General features: G+C 41.5%; 1 protein-coding gene across 10 annotated transcripts in view; it reads left to right on the top strand.

Annotated features, from left to right (window-relative positions):
- Positions 1–19,270, top strand: part of PRICKLE2 (prickle planar cell polarity protein 2) — a 346,700-nt gene that overhangs the window by 252,019 nt on the left and 75,411 nt on the right. The gene's annotated exons all lie outside the window — the stretch shown is intronic.

Here is a 19,270-nt window from a genome sequence, read left to right as displayed (position 1 = left end):
TGAGGAAATAAGGATTTACCTTAGTCTTCCCAGTGATCTAATGCTGTGTTTAAAAGTTTGGCTTGGCTTTTCAAAGATAGATATTGGCATTCCCTGAACTATTTCAGCACTACCCACAGACTGTAAATATTATTGGCTTGGTGAGATGAACTGTTTCTTTTCTATTGCACTGCATTTTTCTCAGTGATATACAGCTTCAGCTTTGCATTTCTTGGTACTTGGAATTTGTACCTCCACCAGCCTCGTGTTAGTTTAGAAGCCTCTCCTGTTAGCTGGATGTTTTCATGACCTTGCCTATGCATCTTTGAGAGATAGTTTATCAGAATCTTAACTATTTGACCACTTAACTATTTGACTATTTGACCACTATTCTTTTCCTCTCACACAGAAGGCTTCTTTCTTTGGAGAGCTTTTTTATGTCTGACACAATGTTTTAAAGCTTAAAAAGCCCTGAAATTTTCAGTCAGGAACTTCAGATGTGATAATACTTTAGAAAAAGTTCTTTATGGGGGTTCCCTGATGGCCTGATGAATAAGGATCCAGCATTGTCGCTGCTGTGGCAGGGGTTCTATCCCTGGCCCAGGAACTTCTGCATGCTATGGGCATGGCCAAAAGAAAAAAAAGGAAAAGATTCTTTATGATTAGGGAAGACTTCCGAATCCACCAAGAACTTAAGGATGGGAACCTGATAGCATCTGTTTGGTTAATCATTTCTCATTTTCTTCTTCCAATATCAAGGCTGTAGATTGACAGATGCATTCAAACACACGGGCAGAATTTGTTTAGCCCTCAACGGCTTGTTGAATATTTTAAATTTTAAAATTTCTATTTATATCTTGAAATGTTGGCAGTCTGGACTCTTACTTCTGCAAGGACTTACTTCTGCAAGGATTGGCGTACCAGCCTAGACATTCTTTCCAGACAAAAAAATGACTCTCCAAGTCACCGTGGTCTCCACTAAGCCCATTTCATCCTTCTGTGTTAATCTCCCTAAGCCCTACAGGAATTTCAGTTTTGTGATCTCTATTCTAATTCTTACTAGGAAGAAAATGTCTTCGAAACATTCACAGAAAATAATCTCCAGGAGCATTAAAGGGAGTTCTGTGTTGGGATATCAGCGGACCAAAATGAGAGTGTTTCCTTCAGTTTGTAGGTTAAGGTCATGTCTTTATTTCCTTCTGTTTCAGTAAAAGATTGCATTATTAAAGAATAAGTTTGAAGAAGAATGAGAGTATTTGATGGAGCTTGTCTGGAAACTCAGATGAGGTGGTTGGTGACTGAGTATCTGTGTTTGACATCACCGTTCTGCCGCCAGCACGGGAGCAGTGGGTTTTCACACCTTGATACATCTGTGAGGGTGTTTCGTCTTTCTTGCTAACCTCATTTCCAGCAGCTTCTGAGAGACCCATCTTTCTTTTGTTCATAGAAAAAAAAAATTCAGCTTCCTGCTGAATTTTGGGCCCTGAAATTCCAAAGTTAAGCTGTTTTCAGTTCCCTGCTTAGGTAGATTCTTTGCTAAGACCATTACATATCATTCTCTGATGTTCAGATTGAGACAGCATTTTTGACTGGCCCTGGAGACCCAATGGTTGCAGAAGCTGAGGTCTGGGTTACCTTCACCGATTCTGAAAGTCAATGTTTAGTTGTTTCTGAAGGCCACTTGCCTCCTCCAAAGTGAATGTCTTTGGGAAACATAAAATGACCTCCTTTGATGTGTTTCAAAAGAAACTGATTAATGCTATCAAACAAGTGCTTTGAATTACGTCAGGTGAAAGGATATTCCCATCTCTTATGACGGTATTTTTCTTTAAATGGTTTTCTCTATTCCCTACATTTGTTGGCACATATATGACACAGATGGTTAGAGAGAGACTTGTTCTCCAGAGAGAGACTGTCTCTTTAAGCTTTTTTAAAGGTCTCTATATTTGCCCAATAAAAATATGAATCTGTATTAAAAAGTGTTTGAAGGGATCGTGTTGCATGAAAGGAATGGTCTTCCAGTTTTTAAACTCTGAGGTCTTTTAAACGCCATGACTTATAGAACTATTCATAGGTGTAAAGTTTTTTTAAAAGCTGCCTAGTAAGTTCTAGAAAAATCTGAGACTCGAAATGTCTCTTACTAATAAAAATTCTGATGTTTAATATCATGTTCGTTGTCTCTGATTTGAGAAAAATCATTTTTCTCTCAAGAGAAGTTACAGTGAACATTGAAATGCTTTGCGTTGGAGGCAAAATACTCAAGACTATTTAGGTTTCCAAGTAATATGCTTTCATTTTGGTTAGAAACCTTTCATTTTACTCCCTGATTGTGGGGTTGGTAATATGCCTTTAGGTGACACTCTTTCTTATTCTAGTTCTTCTGAGAAATACCTTCTTAAACATGATGTGGATGCAAGTTGCGTCCCTTCTAGGGAGGTGTTCTTGAGTATAAGCACTTCCTTTTATAAAATCTTCCTAGCTGAAAAACCCAACCTTCTGAAAATAGTGTGGAAAATGGTAAATAACAACAGTTAATGCTGGGGGGAAAAAAAAGGCTCCTATCTTGTTTATGATTGAACTGAAAACTAATCAGAGGGGTTGCTCAGATCTTTTGCCTCTGTTCACTCCATATGAGGTGTTTCATATGATCCAGAAAGCTCTGTGGGCATAAAGTGGAGATCTGGAACCTCCCTTGATTGACCGTCTGGAGTTGTCTATGAGGGTCCAGTTTCTCTTCCAACTCAAGCAGTTCGTAATATGTGCTCTGTCTCCTAGAGATGCTAAGGTGATAAGTTTACAGTAGATAATACTTGAGGAAGAATTTGGAAATTATAAATAAGCTGTAAGAAAGGAAGATGGTGAGCAGAGTTTCAGAACCTTGGTGCTGTTGACATTTGAAGCTGGATAATTCTTGCTCCTAGGGCTGTCCTGAGCATTGTAGGATGCTTAGCAGCATCCCTGGCCCCTACTCACTAGATGAGTAGCACTCAGCACCCCTGCCCTCCAACACTATGATGCCAAAGCACATACCAGTGTTTTGGAGGATGGGTTGGTTACCCTGGTGAAAACCCCTGGGTGAAAGTAATGTTAAAAACTGGAGAACCTGTCAGCACTAGTCTGACCCAATGAAGACAAGAATGGGATGACTCAATTCAGCAAATATTTATTTGAGCACCTACCCAGTCCTTGCTCTGGTATTACAGCTACTGCCTTGAAATGAAACTGAGTATTTGACGGAGTGGATAAGCTGATCCCACTCTGCTTGAGCAGAGGCCAGTGCTCTCTGAGGTGGATCTGCTGTGCTCCTATTATGTCAAAACAAGATTTGAAATGGTGTGAGAGCCAGGTGATGGGTGGGTCACCATTTGGTCTTCAAAACAGAAATAGCTTTTTCCTTTTATCAAGGGAAGACTTGCCCATTGGAAAAAAGAAAAGAAGAAAGCAAGCAGGTAAAAATCACCCCTAATTCCACCAACCGAGAAAAATTGTTTTCCAACCTTTTTTGCATGCATGTAACAAGTATTTCTGAATAGTGAGTGCATTTCTGTTTTGTTGTGGGCAAGGATGTGATTATTTTCTCTTTTTGCACTTCATGTATTGTGATATTTTTTCTATATTTTCTTTCTGTGTTTAGATCCACATTATCTTTTGGAATGGTTGTAGAAAACCATTCCAACCTGTAGTGCCACTACCCACCGCTAGGGGGAGTTTGGAAATATATATTTAGAAGCGGGCAGTTCTTGTCATAGTGACTGGAGGCCTCCACCAGTAATTTAATGGGTAGGGGCTTGGGATGCTCAGCATCCTGAAAAGTACCAGATGATCCTGCTCAAAGGAGAATCGACCCTTCCCAAATGCCAAGAGTACCACCATCGAGCAACCCTGAACTGAACATTTCTTTTTGACCATGTACATTCTTGGTAGCTCTTCTCTGTATTACATAAAGCGGCAGAAGCCAATCTTCCTGTACACTTGCCTGTCCCTCTCCAACAGTATGATATCTAGAGGTGGAGAGGTCATGTGTAAACCTCTTGAAGACGTTTGACGCATTGTGCCAAACTGCCCTCCAGAAATGTTTTAACTGGTGCATCCTCTGGGAGTATAGCCTTCATTGGGTACATGGGAGGTGTAGTTTTTCTAATAGTGTTTCTATTCCTGATCCTTGAAAATCTGAAGAGCTCTTCAGATTGCTTCTCCTGAGTGAATGTCCTTCTCATCAATGTTTTGGATACTCCAAGTATCCGTGGAGGGTTTTCCGATATGAATGTCCTCAAATCTCTAGTCTACAAATGTTAGTCATTTCACCTTGACGTCAGTCGTATTTTGCACATAAAAAAATGGCAATTAGGAGTTCCCTGGTGGCCTAGCAGGTTACGGATATGGTGTTGTCACTGCTATGGTTCGGGTTACTGCTATGGCGCAGATTATGTCCCTGGTCCGGGAAATTCTGAAAGCCACAGGCATGCCCCCCTGCCTCCCCCCCCCCGAAATGGCAATTAAGTTATTTGTTCAGAATTTTAAACTTTCACTTCAAACTACTGCAGGAAGAATGAAGAGTGGTTACTAGAAGTAGCTGCCCAATTTTTGGCTTTCGGAATATTCTTCCGTATGTGGCAAAAAAGACCATCCAATCCTACCTAAATATGGACATGGATTAGTTAGTTTTGAGCCCTGTGAAACTCTAAAATACCTCTGTTGGGGGTACATTAAATTCTTTATTTGGCTTTTAATTTAATGACTGTTACTCATCTATCAGGTATTAGATTAAATGTGCTTCCTCAAGGATTTCTCTGACCACCCCCTACTCCTTATACAAGACTAGGTCCCAAGTTCCATGCTTAGTATCATTCCCTACCATTTTCCTTTTGAGCGCATCTCAAACTTCAAACTACTATTTGAAGTTTGAAATGACACTATTGGCGTCGTTATTTGTTTACTGTTTGGCTCCCCCACTTCACTTTAAGATCCAGGAGGGCAGGGATTTTGTCTGCTTTTTTCTTTAGGGATTTTCCAGCCCCTAGCACAGCACCTCAAATGGGGAAGGCACCCAACCAATATTTGTTAAGAGACAGGAGGTGACCAGGATCTTCTGCAGAACCAGAGGTGTGCCGGGTTGCCTCACACTGAAAAGATCAAAGTCTTGTAAATGTTTTTCTACGTAAAGGAGTATTCTGCATCAGTTGTTCCTGCTCCCTGTACTTCTCTTGGAAGAGAAGTTGCAAGCAGATTTCCCTAACCACCCCCAACTGCTACAGAGATGTCTTAGGTTGCAGAGGGGCAGCAAGTGGGTGACACCTTGGGAGGGACCCCCAAGCCTGTGGTGGCACTGCCAGCTCCAAGGCTCAATGTCTTGAATAGCAAGCAAGGAACCAAGGGTCTGGCAGAAGCCCAGAGGACCATCTGTGTCCCAGTCCAAATCTGGAGAACCAATCGGGAGACACAAGGTAAAGAGGAAGCCCAGTAGGAGGAGCTGCACTCTCAATTTGGGCCAATCAGGCTTCTGTTCCATCCCTTTTTGACTTCAGGAAGGTTGTTCCACCTGCAGGAGGCTCAGATTCCTCTTGATGATGGTGGTAACAAAGGGGAAAACTGTTGAACTTTCTTCAACAGTTAGGTGCCCCTCACCATTTTTAACATGGTATGCATTCACATTTAGTTCTCATGACAACCTTATTTGGTCATTATTATCTCTGTCCCCTTTTTTGGAAGTGAGTGAAGCAAGGCTCAGAGAAGTTGAATTACTTACCTCAGGTCACAGAGCTAAGGAGCAGCAGAGAGGGATTCAGTGTCAGACATCCTGACCTAGGAGCTGATATCCTGGGGTCCATAGATCCCTGAGCTGATCTGGGCCCCGAGTGAGGGAATGTGCAGAAAGTTTCTAGTGCAGTTTCTGAAAACAAAAGATGCTTAACAAATTGTTTCCTTTTCGCCCTTCTTGTGAAGCTGCAGTAAGTGATACTGATCACTACAGCCCTGAGCCGGCAGGAAGATGCGAGAAGGAACATGAGGCCGTCCAGGATAGAGGGAGGTTGCGTTGGGTGGAAGACAGGGAGTTAAGCATAGGGTTAACAGGAATCTTGGATCCCTTCTCAGCCTTCTCAAAGGCATTTCATAAAATCATTGTGAATTCTGCTGATCCAGAGGCCTTTCTGTCCCCCAGATCCCTGGCTGTGTAGAAAGACACTGTTGTAAGGGTGCAGCGTCTTTCTAATGAACTTCTGGCTCCACTGAGCCGGAGCAACTTGGACGGGGGCCCAGACGAAGCCACCTGACTCTGAAAAATCCAGTGCCCCAAGCAGGCTTTGGGGATGTCTGCTGAAGAAATGAGCCCTGCCATCCACCTGCCTCAGTGCCTGCAGTCACCCGCAACATCACAGTCCCTGGGCCTGCGAGGAGTGAGTCCCTGGGGCACTTTTTGTAGGCTGATCAGAGTGCAAAGGGGGCCTTCCTGCAAAGAAGAAAGGTCTACATTGAGTCCCAGCAGGTCAGCCAGAAGCTCGCCTCCTTACTCTGCTGCTCACAGCCTCCTTAGTGTTTGTCTCTAATGGGTGGGCTTCACGGCGGCTTTCCACTGGATTGTATCCCCCTGTTCGGAGTATAAGAATGAATCAGAGAGTATGCCAGAGAATGTTTATGACAAAGGAGAGGCGACTGAGTACTTTTCATTCATTTCTTCACTTTGTCAGATTTCTCATGGGCACCTACTCTGTTACCAGGCACCGTTCTTGACACTGGGCAGAAAAGAGTAAGCAAGATCCCTGAGGTTTTTGCTGCTCAGTAATTCTAAGGGAGGGTTAGAAAACAAATGACTAATTGAAAATGGTGATATTTAAAATGATGTTAATAGTAGCGACATAAACATTTAGTGAACTCGGACATGTGCTAGGCAGTATCCTAGGTGCTTTGTACGTTACGTCTCATTTTAATTTATACTGTGATGAAAATATAATAGCTTCTGTGATGTTGGAAGTGGGCTAGAGTGTTGGGGTGGTGGGGATCAGCTAATTTAGATTGACTGGCTAGGGCCTTCCTCTCTGAGGAGATACTATTTGAGCTCCTACTGAATGACATGAGGAAGCCCGCCATGCCAGTATCTGGCTTGTTGCCCAAGTTAAGGGATTTACGTGAAGCTCAGAAGTGAAATGAAGTCAGTACAAGCTTGATATCTGCACAGAGAATTTGGGGAGAGTGTTGTTGGATGGTTTGGGAAGAAATGAATAGGGCCCAGTGCAAAGCATGAGGGCTGAGAAGTCCCACTGCTGTGCTTGCCCCTGGGTAATTGAAGGAAAATTTATCACCCATCACCTTGATGGTTTTGCCTGCAGACAGAGATAAGCAACAGAGATCCCTCATTCAGAGTTGACAAGAGAGGTAACAAGGAACCTTCCCCTGGTCAAGTGCATAGTGCATAGTTTATATACATTTATGTCTGCCCCTTTTGTCACATGCCCCACCCTCTAAAATGTGAACCTGTTGGAGAGAGACATACATTATCTTGTTCATCACTATATGCTTAAAATCATGTCTGTTCATATTACTCAGTAAACAGATGTTGCATGAATAAACAATCGCATTTAGTCCTTATACAAAATCTCCTTTCCATATGCCACAGGTGCAGCCATTAAACCAACCAACAAACAAAAATCCCATACTTTCCAATGACTATCCTGCAGCTCAGAGATTTGATCAGGATGCCACAGGTTATTAAAGGGCAGATCCAGGATTCCCACTAGCCTTCCATTTGACTCCCATTTGGGCTCCTCTTCCTCACCCCCACTTTCATGGTGATCCACCTGGGATACCAGATCCAAGGATGCTGACTTGGCAGGTGTTGGAGGAGGGTGTGGCATGTGTCACACTAGGCTCTTTCATTCTTATCGGAGGGAGTTTGCTCCTCATCTCCTGTTGACCCTGGTGACTAAGGCATTCCTCTTTTTCCACCTCCAGTTTCCCCATCCCTATAAGAAGTCACATGGCCCTACCTTCAAAGGCTGGTTTCCCCATCAGCAATCTGTTTATCTTTGGTTTTTCTCAATCTCTCCTCCTGGCTGGGAGCCCACTTGGTGAGTCACCTTCCATCTTCTTCCTCCAGTGGCCCTCATGTTCCCATTACAGAGTCATGTCCCTGAGCACTCAACAGTGAGGTTCACTGCTTCTTTTTTTTTTTTTATTTTTTTGGTCCTTTTGTCCTGGGTACATGGAGGTTCCCAGGCTAGGGGTCAAAGCGGAGCTGTAGCTCCCGTCCTATACCACAGCCACAGCAACATGGGATCCAAGCCATGTCTGTGACCTATATCACAGTTCATGGCAACACTCAATCCTTAACCCACTGAGCAAGGCCAGGGATTGAACCTGCATCCTCATGGATACTAGTCAGGTTTGCTAACCACTGAGCCATGATGGGAACTCCAACAGTGATATTCACTGAGCAGAGATGTATCTAGTGCCAAGTATATGCCAGGTGCTATGGAAACAGACATGAACAAACATGTACCCTTGCTCTTACGGAGTTGACCGTCCAGCATAGGATGTAGACAAATGAGCAGTTGAATGAACAGGACACTTCCAGAGAGTGATACATGCCAGGAAAACAATTTAAAAAGGATGTTAGGATTTAGAGCCTGGGTTGGCAAACTTTTCTGTAAAGGGCCAGATAGTAAACATTGATGACTCTGTGGGCCATAACAGTTTCTGTTGCAAGTAGCCAAGTCTGATGTTGTCATGCAGAAGCAGTCCTAGGTAGCACATAAATGAATGGGCATGGCCATGTGACAATAAAAAAACTTTATTTACAAAAACAGGCCGTGGGCTTGATCTGACCCACAGAGTATAGTTTGCTGGTGCCTGATGTCGAGAATCTACCTAAGATGGGCTGATGAAAGGAAGTCTCTCTGAGGAGGTAGTATCTGAGCTGAGTTGTTACTTGGGGTGATGGTTAGACTACCCAGATTCAGCCTATGCCAGTGGTTTTTAAAGTCTGGTTCTCAGATCTGCAGCATTTGTATCATCTGGGAATTTACTAAGAAATACAGATTCTCAGGCTCCATCCCAGACCTACTAAGCCAGAGTTCTGGAGGTGGGCCCAGCATTCTATCCAGGCCTTCAGGTGTTTGTGATATATGCCAAAGCCTGAGAACCACTGCTCTGGGGTAATGGATACACAACCATGCTGGAAATGTATAGAGTCAAATCTTGTCTCTACCACTTATTAGCTTTATAACCTTGGGTTCCCCAAGCTTCGGTGTCTGTAAAATGAAGAGGCTTATGCCCACATCTAAAGCATCTGTGGGAGTTCACTTGTGGCACAGTGGGTTAAGGATCTGGCATTGTCACTGCGGCGGTTCAGGTTCAGTTGCTGGCCAGGGAACTTATACATGCCATGAGCATGGCCAAAAAACCCAAAAAAACAAAAACAACAACAACAACAAACAAAACCCAGCAGCTGTAAAGGCTAAATGAATTATTCTCTCAAGATCCTAGGCAATGCTCACACATAGTAGGTCCTCAAACAATGGTGGTTGTTGGCATCACCACCCTCAATTTTTGGGTCTTGAAGACACTGAGGCAGATTGGGTCATGAACAGTTAGCAGGGGATGAACCCCAGCGTCTTTCCCATGAACAAGAGGTCTTTCATCCCCAACATCTTGCCCTGACTGATGTTGCCTGAATACGTCTTGAACACAAGGCTGTCTGTTAAAGGAGACTTCAGCAAGATGCTTTTATTTATTTATTTTTATTTTTATTTTATTTATTTTTTTGTCTTTTTGTCTTTTGTTGTTGCTATTTCTTGGGCCGCTCCCGCGGCATATGGAGGTTCCCAGGCTAGGGGTTGAATCGGAGCTGTAGCCACCGGCCTACGCCAGAGCCACAGCAACACAGGATCCGAGCCGCGTCTGCAACCTACACCACAGCTCACGGCAACGCCGGATCGTTAACCCACTGAGCAAGGGCAGGGACCGAACCCGCAACCTCATGGTTCCTAGTCGGATTCGTTAACCACTGCGCCATGACGGGAACTCCAGCAGGATGCTTTTAAAATTCTTTCACTGCTTCTGCTTCCTCAGCCTTCTTGGCCTGTCAACTCAGAAGATGTTCTGGTCCCTGCTATTGCAGAACTATGAATCTTTCAGCTATGACTCACCATTGGTCCTGGGCCACCGTGCCAGGCACCCAGCTCTACCATTTACTTTTAGGCTGTTGATGGTTTGTTGTTTTTATGGAAGAAAATATAATGAGCGATAACAGGTGTGGGGGCAGGGAGACGTGTGACAACGGGGGGTCTAGGCCTGCTGGGTGGGTCTGGTCTATAGGTAGGGGACCTAATAATCCCTATAAGAACCCTCCCACAGACCATCATGAGACTCATCAGTCATTTGCAGTGTCTCCATTTCACTACTCCATTCAGTGCAAGCTGAGCTCAAAATAGAATTTCATGGCTACAGTGAGATACATGCCTCTCAAACTGGATTGGATTCAGTGTCTTCTAAGCTGCCTCTTTTGTGATAGACTTCACTGTCACTTAGTACAGTGGTTGCAGGGCTGTGTGAGGAATGAGTGGGGAAGTGAGGTAAGAAGGAAGAGAGGAGGTGGCCTGAATACCATCTCCAGTTCTCAGGAAACTGGTCACGTGACTTTGCTGTGTTGATCTTGGCTCCAGAAATGCACTGACAGCATCAGATGGCAATGGGAACTCTGCCTGTGTGTGCAGCCTTCCATAAAAGTGCCTGTTAATGAACTTGCTTTCAAAGGAGCTGTCAGAGATGGGACTGGAACTTGGGTTCATACTTGAGGTTCTCTGCCAGTTGAAGTAGGCAGCAGGGTGGCCAGATGCCACCAGCGGGGCCCTGTCAAGACTGGTGAGCAGAGTGTAAGGGCCCAGAGAAGCCAAGGCCCATTTGCAAATGCCGGAAGGGAGACCTGCCATTGGAGTTTCTAGCTTTTGAGACAGATGGTTTCAAACTTTATAGTCAGTGTGTTTCAGGATTCTGGAGATCGGGAGTGAACCTCAGGACTTCGGCTTCCTGCATGAAGCTGCACACGGCTGCACACATTTTCTGCTGACTAAGCAGCCAATCCTGTGGGCTGGTGTGACAGTTGATTTACTAGCAAGATGATACCCTCTGCTGTCTGCCTCATGGGCCCTTTTGCGTAGTTTCCTGGGATGGTTGAATGAATCTCCTATCAAGTCAGCTAGTAACGAACTTCCTCCACCTGTCCATGTATCTGTCCATCCATAGTGTCATTCACTTGTTCATTCAGCCGTGCATTCATTCAGCAGTTATTTATTAAGTGCCTGTTATGTGCAAGCCTATAGTCTAGGTATGATTCATTGTGGCTGTTTTCCAGGCCTGATGTAGAACTGAACTTCCCAGCCCCTACTTGAACTTACACATTGTGTGGCATGGAGTCATTCACAGGTGTGTATAGACAGTCCCTCTTTGAGGAAGACCTAGACTTCAGGCTTTGTGCTCATGTTTCAGGGCATCTGCCTTTTAAGTACCCGCCCCTCTGAGCTCCTAGTGTTCAAGAGGATAAGCTTTGACACTAACTAGCTCTGTGTTCAAATCCTGGCTGTCCTGCTCTCAAACATTGCCTGAATTCATCCATTTCCATGAGCTTTCATGTCGTCATCTGAAAAATAAGAGCATGGTTTTAAGGATTAAATGAGATAGTGCCTTAAGCATGGAGCTTTAAAACTGGCAGTTTTTTACTTTCTTTTTAATAGTTCCAAATTGGAAGCAACCCAAATGACCATCAACAGATGAACAGATAAACAAGTTGTGTTGCATATGATAGAATAGAATGCTGCTCTATAGTAAAAAGGAATGAACTCTTGATTTATGCACCAACATTCACGAATCTCAAAGTCATTATTCTGAGTGAAAGAAGCCAGGCCATAAAAGTACATATGTATGATTCTATTTATATAAAGCTCCAGAAAATTTAAACTAATCTGGAGTGACAGAAAGCAGATCAGCGGTTACTTGAGGATGAAGGGGTAGGTGGAGAGAGTGGGAGGGAGCAATGACAAAACTTTTGAAGGTAATAGGTATTTCAGTATCTTGATTAGGCTGATGGTTTTGTGGGTGTATTTATATGTCAAAACTTATCAAGTTGTATATTTTAAATATGTGAAGTTTATTATATTTAAAATATCCCAATAAGTGAATGAAGTTGCTCTTTAGCAAACAAGAATGCAAGCATCTTTGCATGCCATTGATGTAGTCTTTTTAATGTTCCATGGTTGCCTTAGGAAGTAACAGAGCCTTTTGGCCAAGTACTGTCAGAAAGAATTACTCAATATTAATTATGCATAATAAAAACAGATTTGGGACAGAAACTCATCAACATACAGATGGATGGCACCAAAAAATTCAGTTCCACGAACTGGCTCATTTTATCATCTCTGTAAATTCTCTAGAACAGTGCCTAACATGTGGTTGGCACTCAATAAATTGTGGTGGTAGTTGTTATTACTATGGTGATTAGAAAAACTGATTCAAACTCAGTAATCAGTGAGTTTTCTGGTGGCCTATAGGGTTAAGGATCCAGTGTTTTCGCTGCTGTGGTGTGAGTTTGATCCCTAGCCTAGGAACTCCCAAATGCCATAGGAATGGCAAAAAAAAAAAAAAAAAAAAAATTAAAATAATTCCCTCACTGTTCACTTTTCTAAGGGAAGTTAATTATTTAGGCAATTTCTGAACCTATGTTTCCTCAGCCAAAAGGATAAATTCATAAGCTCTCAGCTTGGTGAGGGATCAGGGCTGCCACATACAGTTGTATAGTTTGTGTACTGCATAAAGGTACCTGGCCAAGGGGGTCATTAAAGGCTGATGTTCACCTGGGTTCTGATGACTCCCAACCAGAATAGGACATTTTATTTAACCCAAGGCACCCTCCAATTTATCTGGTTATGATGTAGGATACTGTCTTCTGAGATTGGAAGCTGGCTTTGTCTAATTTGTAGTTGGTGTTGGGGTTAGAGGAGTGGCAGTCTTTTCTAATTTCCATAAAGGTACCAAAAAGTCTAGCAGCAACATAGGAGGGACTGTAAACATTAACCAGCCTAACTCAGTAGTGGCTTTTCATTCCTTCCTTGTGATCCTGGGGTTCTAGGAAACGTTTCTGACTCTTGACAACACGTGTTAGGAATAAGAGGTGGTACCCTCATCATCACTGCCGTTGACTGATTGGTGGAGGGCAGGAGGAAAAAGGTTATGATTTCCCAAGTTTTGATGGTCAAGATTTTGAACACTTCAGTCCATTTTTTGTTCCTTCCTCCTCTTCCATCATTTTGGAAATCATTGCAAACATCACAGCCTTGGAGAGAGAGGCAAGGAGAGAAAGGAGTGGGAATGCCAACCAGCTAATTTTCTTAGATACTTAGCAACTCTCTTCATGCTGTTTGAGGGAGAGGGTCAAGTCAAACTATATAAGTAAGTTTGAGGTTGGGCTTGTGCATGGTTTTTAAGCATCCATCCTCTCCTGGACCCCATTGCTATGTAGAAATCAAGAATTGATAGGGTGGTGAACATGGCATGAGAAACTGCTGAGATGCGGTTGGTAGGTGGTCTCTCACAAGCATAGGGATTAAATGCCATGGCACTGGTATCAAATACAAATGGGATATGATGCAGCTCTGCTACTCTCTGGCTCTATTTATGGTTAAAGCAAGTTATTTTGCCTTGCTGAAGTCATTTTTCCTTATCTATAAAATGAAGATAACAGTGGTTGCAACCTAACATTACTAATTATTTTAGTACCTGACATTTCAAGAAACATTAGATAGAATTTACTGCTTGGAAAGGCTGAAAACACTTTTTCATAGAAAAGCCCATCTGGGAAAATAAAACTGAGATCTAAGTCTGAAGCTCTTGTCCAAAGATTGGGGGTGGAGGTTGGGGGCAGGGGAGATAAGACCTATAGAAATAAGATTTCAAAGATTATTAAACCTAAACTTTGCATTTGATAGTTAAGATAAAGGTCACAGAGAAAGTATATGATTTGCATGTTGTCACAGAGAGCCAGAATTTAGGGAACAGAGTTAAATTATTTCATTATTCTTACACTTAAAACATCAGGGTAAATACCTAAAGACTGTAGAGCAGGCATAAGTATAGGAAAAAGGACATTCAGGTCCAAAAAGCGTTATGAATCAGAAAAGTTTAGTTTTAGGCAGTGGTTATTTAAGTGGCCTTCGCCAAGTTGCTTAGCACCTTCTAGCTTCTGTTTTCCTTTTGTAAAATAAGAATGTGAAATCTTCCCACTATAGTTTCCAAATCATTAGAAGAAAGGTGATAACATTAATGAACAATAATTACTATTGCTGTAATATACTCTACAGCCTTCATAATTTTTGTCTTACTGATCTCTTGATGCTGAGAGAAATGTCTTAAAAGCTCTAATTGTGTTTATAGATTTATTCTTGTATTATTTTTTGCTTTATGTTTTTGAATGCCTACAAGCTTATGAATACATTATCATTTACAGATGTTTTCCTTTTATTATTTTGTAACATCTTAAATTTTTTTAAATTAATTTGCACTTTATTTTTTTTAATTTTTTTATTCCTCAAGTGAATTTATCACATCTGTAGTTGTATAATGATCATCAGAATCCAATTTCACAGGATTTCCATCTCACAACCCAAGAACATTCCCCCATCCCCCATACTGTCTCCTTCGGAGGCCATAGATTTTTCAATGTCTGTGAGTCAGCATCTATTCTGCAAAGAAGTTCAGTCTGTCCTTTTTTCAGATTCCACATGTCAGTGAAAGCATTTGATGTTGGTGTCTCATTGTATGGCTGACTTCACTTAGCATGATAATTTCTAGGTCCATCCATGTTGCTAAAAATGCCGGTATTTCATTCCTTTTAATGGCTGAGTACTATTCCATTGTGTATATGTACCACCTCTTCTTGATCCACTCCTCTGTCGATGGACATTTAGGTTGTTTCCATGTCTTGGCTATTGCAAATAGTGCTGCAATGAACATCGGAGTACATGTGTCTTTGTGAGTCATGGTTTTCTCTGGATAGATGCTGAGGAGTGGGATTGCTGGATCAAATGGTAGCTCAATACCAAAAAAAACAAACACCCCCATCAAAAAATGGGCAGAAGACCTAAACAGACAGTTCTCCAAAGAAGACATACAGATAGCCAAAAAACACATGAAAAGATGTTCAACATCACTCATTATTAGAGAAATGCAAATCAAAACCACGATGAGGTACCACCTTACACCAGCCAGAATGGCCATCATCAAAAAGTCTGCAAACAATAAGTGCTGGAGAGGCTGTGGAGAAAAAGGAACCCTAGTACACTGTTGGTGGAGTTGTAAATTGGTTGCAACCACTTTGGAAAACAGTATGGAGATTCCTCAGAAAGCTAAAAATACAACTACCATTTGATACTGCGCTTTATTTTAATGTGAAAATTATCTTATGATTCTTAAAAAAGTTTATGGACAGTTGCATTAATAATATTTTCCAGGAATATAAGTAGCGAACTGGTGGCTTAATGAGCAAAGTGTTTCACTAATAATTTTGAAATGATCAAGGAACTATTAATCAATTGTTAAAGAAAAAAAAAAAAAAAGGTGTCCTGTCATGGCTCAGTGGTAACAAACCCAATTAGAAACCATGAGGACACAGGTTCAATCCCTGGCCTCGCTCGGTGGGTTAAGGATCCGGTGTTGCTGTGAGCTGCTGTGTAGGTCGCAGACACAGCTCAGATCTGGCTTCATTGTAACTGTGGAGTAGGTGGGCAGCTGCAGCTCCAGTTCCACCTGCGAACTTCCATGTGCCCTGGGTGCAGCCCTAAAAAGACAAGACAAAACAAAACAAAAAATTGTAACATCTTTTATCCCTCCTAATTATATTTACTTAAATACAAGATTTCTTCACTATTAATAGTGCACATTAGCTTTATTGAGGGGAACAATTGTAAAACTGTACTTTGTCAATATCATTCTTTTATTTTAACCTTTTCTTATGGATTTAAGTAAGAAACATCATAGATATTGTTTCTTTTTAATCCAAACCGATAATCTTTAAATTAACAGATATAATATATTTACATTATTATGATAACTTAGATAATTATTACTCCCATCTTTTTTTGTTGTTTTCTGTTTGCCATGTTTTTTTCCTCTATTTTTTTGTTTTCTTGACTTCTATTTTTTAATGAGGTTTTCCATTTCCTTCATGTTCCTTTACTTGTTGGAAAACTATAGACTACATTTCTGTTTTTCTGATGGCCATTTCCCAACACCCAGACACACTGGATCTCTTGCCAGTCTTCAGATAACCCAAGCTTCCTCCAGCCTCAGGGCCTTCTCACTTAATGCATTGCTTCATTTATTTTTAACAAGTATCAGGCTTTCTGTCTTCCTTCTAACTTTGACAGGAACCTTACATGATATACTTTTTAGTACCATTTCTTAGATTGCTTATGAAAGATTATTCCTTCCATCTTGAATAGCCTGCATGTGAGTGTATTTTTTTTTTTTTTTTGTCTTTTTGTCTTTTTGCTATTTCTTGGGCCGCTCCCACGGCATATGGAGGTTCCCAGGCTAGGGGTCCAATTGGAGCTGTAGCCACCGGCCTACACCACAGCCACAGCAACGCGGGATCCAAGCCACGTCTGCAACCTACACCACAGCTCACGGCAACGCCGGATCCTTAACCCACTGAACAAGGGCAGGGATCGAACCCGCAACCTCATGATTCCTAGTTGGATTCGTTAACCACTGCGCCACAACGGGAACTCCCTGAGTGTATTTCAGAGCCACCTTACCTGACCTGAACTTGATATTTGCTCAAGCCTAAGTAAATTTGGGGGTAGTTTTTCTTTAAACCAAAAGCATCAATTCTAGTAAATTTTTTTTCTTCACTAATCTTTTTAAAAAATTTTATACAGTTTTTAAAGGTTGTATCCATTTAGACTTACTACAAAATATTGACTCTCTTCCCTGTGTTGTGCAATACATCTTTGAGCCTATCTTACAACCAATATGTATACTCCTACTTCCCCACCCCTATACTGCTTCCCTCTCCTACTGGTAGCCACTAACCTGTTCTCTATTGCTGTGAGTCTGCTCCTTTTTTCGTCATATTCAATAGTTTGCTGTATTTTTTAGATTATACATACAAATGATAAGATACAATATTTCTTTCTCTGATTAACTTCATTTAGCATAATGCACTCCAAGTCCATCTATATTGCTGCAGATGGCAAAATTTCATTCCTTTTTTTATAGCTGAATAGTATTCTAGTGTGTGTGTGTGTGTGTGTTATATGTATATCACATCTTCTTTATCCATTCACCCACTAATGGATACTTAGGTTGTTTCCATATCTTGACAATTATAAATCGTGTTGCTGTGCACATGGGCATACATGTATCTTTTTGAATTAATGTTTTGGGTTTTGTTTTTTGGGGTTTTTTTTTGGGGGGGGGATATATACCCAGGAGTGGAATTGTTAGGTCATGTGATAGTTCTATTTTTACTTTATTAAAATGCTTCCATACTGTTTTTCACAGTGAATGCTCAGATATACATTCCCGCCAACAGTGTACAAGGCTCCCTTTCCTCTGCATCCTCACCAGTATTTGTTATTTGTGTTCTTTTTGATAATATCCATTCCCACAGGTGTGAGGGAATATCTCATTGTGGTCTTGATTTGCATTTCCCTGATGATTAGTGATACTGAGCACATTTTCATGTGCTTGTTGGCCATCTGCACTTTCTCTTTGGAAAAATATGTATTCAGTTTTTCTGTTCGATTTTTAATTGGGTTGTTGGGTTATTTAATGTACAGTTGTATGATCTGTTTTTGTATGTTGAATATTAATCACTTATCTCTCATATCATTAGCAAATATTTTCTCCCATTCAGTAGGTTATCTTTTAGTTCTGTCAGTGGTTACCTTTGCTGTGCCAAAGCTGTACGTTTAATTAGGTCCCATTTGTTTACTTTTGGTTTTATTTCCTTCAGGAGGTAGAAAAAAATTAGATGTTTAAAATTAAGACTTTTTTCCTTTTTCATTCATTTCCTGTTTCGAGATAGGATTTAGAGGAGCTATCAGGAGAACTAAAACAGCAGTAAAGAATGCCGTAGACAACAAAAGGAAAGGAGATAATTATGACAGAGACCTAGACTAGAGGTTGCTTCTACAACTGGGCGCTGTCATTGGCTAACTATAAAACAATATCTGATTTTTATTGGAAAGAGACAAGGATAGCGTTTGGATGAGCATTCTTTTAGACTAGACACTGAGGATGTCAGAATGCTGAGGAGTGCCTGCTGGAACTGCCTTTATAGGTCTGACCTTTGTTGACAGTGAGTTCTCTTGCAGTAATTTATTTGGTTTTGGTTGCCTCTCATGACACTCCAAGAGCAATCAGCAGAGCCTGATAGGAGCTAGGAGGAGGTGCTGTGAAATGGGAATTCTGTGATCTATAAAATATTGAGTTAATGCCCCAAAGCTGAAAATTCAGGAGAAATAACTTCCCCAGGTATTAGTAGTGATTTATTTCATGGGTCTTCTCAGTGGAAACACACTATAATCCTCTCATTTGTTACAGATTCTAATGGCTCATGCCAAAGGCCCCCCTGTAGTCTCTAATTATCTTATTAAAAACAGAAGTAGCGTTGCTTATAAAAGGACTTAAATATAAGTGCAAATACATTGTCTGACTCATTTTTCTACCCTGATTTTCACCATAGTATCAGAGAAGTTGTACTGCCAAAGAATTCTGGGCGCCAGCATATAGTAAAAATCATTCTCAACTCTAGAGTGGAAAGGAGAGTGAAGATTGCTAGCGACTTCAGAGGGGGAATGGGGAATTAGTGCTTAATGGGTACAAAGTTTTCATTTGTGAAGATGAAAATGTTCTGGAAATGAAAAAAAAAAAAAAAGGAGTTCCTGTCATGGTGCAGTAGAAACGAATCCAACTAGGAACCATGAGGTTGCAGGTTTGATCCCTGGCTTCGCCCAGTGGGTTAAGGATCCAGTGTTGCCGCAGATGCAGCTCGGATCCTGCATGGCTGTGGTGTAGGCCGGTGGCTACAGCTCCCCTTAGACCCCTAGCCTGGGAACCTCCACATGCCATGGGTGCGGCCCTAAAAAGACAAAAGACAAGACAAAAAAAAAAGAAAATGATCTGGAAATGGATGGTGGTGATAGTTACCTAATGCTGCTTAAAAATGGTTAAAGAGATAAGCTTTGTGTTATGTGTATATTACCACATAATAAATAAATACACAAAATAAGATAACAAAGTA

Source organism: Sus scrofa, chromosome 13 (assembly GCF_054392235.1).
Source record: "Sus scrofa isolate SSC_HxYL_T2T_F1_AM1 chromosome 13, Sscrofa_HxYL_maternal_Yorkshire_Landrace_v2.0, whole genome shotgun sequence".
Classification (NCBI taxonomy): domain Eukaryota; kingdom Metazoa; phylum Chordata; class Mammalia; order Artiodactyla; family Suidae; genus Sus; species Sus scrofa.
This window is presented reverse-complemented; position numbering and strand designations above follow the sequence as displayed.